Here is a 4,248-nt window from a genome sequence, read left to right as displayed (position 1 = left end):
AATGTAATACACCTGCTCCTCATTTACACCTGAGACCTTGTAATGTGAGCCGGGGGTGGGAAAATGTCTACTTGAGAAAAATGTAAAAATTCTTCACTTAGGAATGTACTCACTATTGTTGCCAGTAGTTTAGACATTAATGACTGTGTGTTGAATTATTTAGATGCTAGTAGGGTAATGCACGCTGCAATTAGTACCAGTACAATTAGTTACTGCTGCTTCGTGCATCACCAATTCATGAAGTCACATTGCTTTAGTGATGCTGTAATGCAGTAAACAATGAACTTTCTTGGGATTTTATGTTCACCAGGACTGATGAAATCTTCAATGTTCTGGTTTCCTTGCAATAACTCAGAAGAAGCTGGCTTGGACATTGAAAAGTGGCTGAAGATTCTTGTGTGGGGTCATAAATGTTCCTTGACAAAACCATAACTACTATATTTTTTATAGAATGGCTTGGAAAAATGACACATACTTCAAAGAATTTATTTTGTTGGGAATTTCCAGCACACCTAATGTCCAAAACATACTCTTTGTCATCTTTTTGGTCATGTACTTGGCCATTTTACTTGCAAATTTTCTTATTATCCTGGCTACAGTCATGGACAGCAAGCTTCATACTCCAATGTATTTTTTTCTTATAAATCTATCCTTTGTGGACATCTGCTTTTCGTCCTCAAGTATCCCTAAGATGCTAAGAGATCTCTTATCAGCCAAGAAAACTATTTCATTTGAATAATGTGTTGCACAAATGTACCTATTCCTTTCTCTGGGGATGACAGAATGTCTACTTTTAGCCATAATGGCCTATGATCGTTATATTGCAATTTGTTTTCCATTACACTATACGACACTTATTGCCACAGCTATATGCATCAGGATAGCTACGGCAGCATGGGTTTCTGGGTTTCTGTTATCTATTTTTCTTGTTACGCTTACTTGGAGTGTGGATCTTTGTGGACATAATAAAATTAACCATTTTATGTGCGAAGTGCCAGAAGTCTTATCCTTGGGATGTGGAAATGTGATAGTTGTCAAATCTGCTGTTTTTGTGGTTGCTGTCCTCGTTTTAGTTATACCAGTTAGTTTTATTACCATGACATATATTAAAATAATAAAATCAATTTTAAAAATTAGTACGTTGGAAGGGCGGAAAAAGGCCTTTTCAACCTGCGGATCTCATATAATTGTTGTGACTTTATTCTATGGCTCTGCTATGGCTACCTATATGAAACCTCAATCTGAGTCATCAGCTGATATAGACAAATTTTTTGCAATTTTTTATTCCATAGTCACACCATTGTTGAATCCGCTGGTTTACACGCTGAGAAATAAAGAAGTTAAATCGGCCGTGAAGCTTGGCTGGCTAAAGCAATGGAATGTAAATCATACAACAGTACAGCACCCTCTTAAAATCAAAAATCAGTTATCATGCTAGTAGCCACAGAGGAGTAAAGATGCTCATCCGCAATGATCAGAAATCGTCATTTCCAATAGAAACTTGGATATCAGGAAACGGAAATCGTATTTCTGTGGAAATACTACATGACCACAACTTCGTAATTTTCAACTAATCACAGAACTCAGAAGCATTGGACCAATCAGAGAACGCAGAGTCAACTAGAAAGTATTTGGCCAATCAGAGAATGCAAAAAATGGCCAAAAAAGACTCCCCGGAAATCGAAATCAGAATAGGAAAATGGAAATTCACAGAATCAGTAATCGGCATTAGTGGAAATCAGAATTTCCACTTAAAGGGAACCAGAGACGTTGGGGGAAGCTTTTATACATACCTGGGGCTTCCTCCAGCCCCATACGCACGGATCGCTCCCGCGCCGCCATCCTCTGCTTCCTGGATCCGCCGGTACTGGGTCCAGTCATTGCCGCCAGTCGGCCGGTCGGCCAGCAGACGCGGCCAAATGTCCGCATCACACGGGGCTCCCTCCATATACGTATGCATGAGGCTGCCTACTGCGCAGCCTCATGCGTACGGATATGGTGGGATGCCACGTCTGCCGGAAGTGACGGGACCCGGTACCGCCGATACAGGAAGCGGAGGATGGCAGCGTGGGAGCGATCCAGGCTTATGGGGCTGGAAGAAGCCCCAGGTATGTATAAAAGCTTGTTCTATTTTTTCTTAACGTTCCTCTCTGGTTCCCCTTAATCAGAAATTGGTATTTCCGACCATTCCTACAGAAGAGCACTCCAAATATTTTCAGAACTAGCAGTAGTCAATAGTTACCGTCAGATGTCTGGCAAATGATTTACGTTCTCTCCTAAAATGTTTATTTGGCTAGAGTGATAGCACGCGCGCACGCACACACACACACACACACACACACACACACACACACGCGCGTGCGCGCGTGCGCGCACACACACACACACGTAGTGGTTAGCGCTCTCGCCTTGCAGAGCTGGGTCCCCGGTTCGAATCCCAGCCAGGACACTATCTGCAAGGAGTTTGTATGTTCTCCCTGTGTCTGTGTGGGTTTCCTCTGGGCACTCCGGTTTCCTCCCCCCTAAAAACATACAGATAAGTTAATTGGCTCCCCCCTAAATTGGCCCTAGACTACAAGACATACATGATATATACATAGACATATGACAATGGCAGGGACTAGATTGTGAGCTCCTTTGAGGGACAGTTAGTGACAATATATATATACTGTACAGCGCTGTGTAAGATGTCGGCGCTATATAAAAACTAAATAATAATAATAATACACACACCACACACACACACACTATACACACACACACACACACTATACACACATACACACACACACCATACACACACACACACACACACACACACACTATACACGCACACACGCGCACACACACACACACACACACACACACACACACACACACACACACACACACACACACACACACACACACACACACACACACACACACACACACACTATATACACACACATACAAACACACACACACACACACACACACACACACTATATACACACACACACACACACACACACACTATATACACACACACACACTATATACACACACACACACACACACACACACACACTATACACACACGCACACTATACACACACACAAACACACACACACACACACACACACACACTATATACACACACACTATACACACACACGCACACACACACTACACTATACACACATACACACACACACATGTTCCCTGACAAGAACCTGAAAGTATCTGTAAAGTTAAATGATTTACAAAGCACCATAATGACATATAGTAGAATGTGGTAAATTATTCAGGATACACAGGTTTATGTGAATCATCCTGATTTCTGCTTCAGAAACACTTCCTATATGTATATATTGCTGTAATTTGCTATGCAACCTCGCCCTCTTAAAGGGAAGGTTCACGGTACTAAAAAAAAAAAATAAACTGCACTCACCTGGGGCTTCTTCCAGCTCCTGGCAGTCGATCGGTGCCCTCGGCGCAGCTCCTCTCCCTCCGGGCGTCCAGCGCTGAAGAAGCTGACCTCACCAGGTCGGCTTCCATGCGCTCCACGGTAGGGGGTCATGTGGTATAGAGACGTCATCGGGTCTCTACTGTGCAGGCGCAGAACTACTGTGCCTGCGCAGTAGAGACCCGATGACGTCACGTACATCACGTGACCCGCGCCGTGGAACGCACATGATGCCGACCCGGAAGCTGACCTGGCGAGGTCGGCTTCTTCAGCGCTGGACGCCCGGAGGGAGAGGAGCTTCGCCGAGGGCACCGATCGACTGCCAGGAGCTGGAAGAAGCCCCAGGTAAGTGCAGTTTGTTTGTTTTTGAAGGCTTCCAAATCATCTTATCACCGAGCTTCAAATAATTTAATTCCATGGGAGAGCAATGAGAGCAATTTATTAACTATAAAGACGATTATATAGTACAGTATTTTGGGCTATCTACTATAACTAAATGCACCGTAAAGGAGAAATACAGTAAGTAGTATGGAAAGAGGCACTGTAAAGCCCATTTGATCACTATAGATTCAAACAGCAAAATAAGAAAAGAAAAAAGCATAAAAAAAAGCATTGAGGGGAACATACTAAGTAGAAATAAGACACTAAACCAGTTGACAGTTAAAGTGGATCTGAGATGAAAAACTAACTATAACAAGTAACTTGTCTATATATGTTACCTAAAGTTTAGATGGTTTACACAGCAAATCTAGCTGCAAACAGTTTTAATAGAATATGATTATTTATTCCTGTGATACAA

General features: G+C 42.7%; 1 pseudogene; it reads left to right on the top strand.

Moving 5' to 3' along the window:
- The first annotated feature begins 451 nt into the window (after positions 1 to 451).
- LOC137504600 (olfactory receptor 2B6-like) lies at positions 452 to 1,438 on the top strand (annotated as a pseudogene).
- The last annotated feature ends 2,810 nt before the right edge of the window (positions 1,439 to 4,248 follow it).

The sequence above is a fragment of the Hyperolius riggenbachi genome, chromosome 4, assembly GCF_040937935.1.
Source record: "Hyperolius riggenbachi isolate aHypRig1 chromosome 4, aHypRig1.pri, whole genome shotgun sequence".
Lineage (NCBI taxonomy): Eukaryota > Metazoa > Chordata > Amphibia > Anura > Hyperoliidae > Hyperolius > Hyperolius riggenbachi.
Note: the sequence above shows the minus strand (reverse complement) of the source record. Positions and strands in the feature narration are given on the sequence as shown.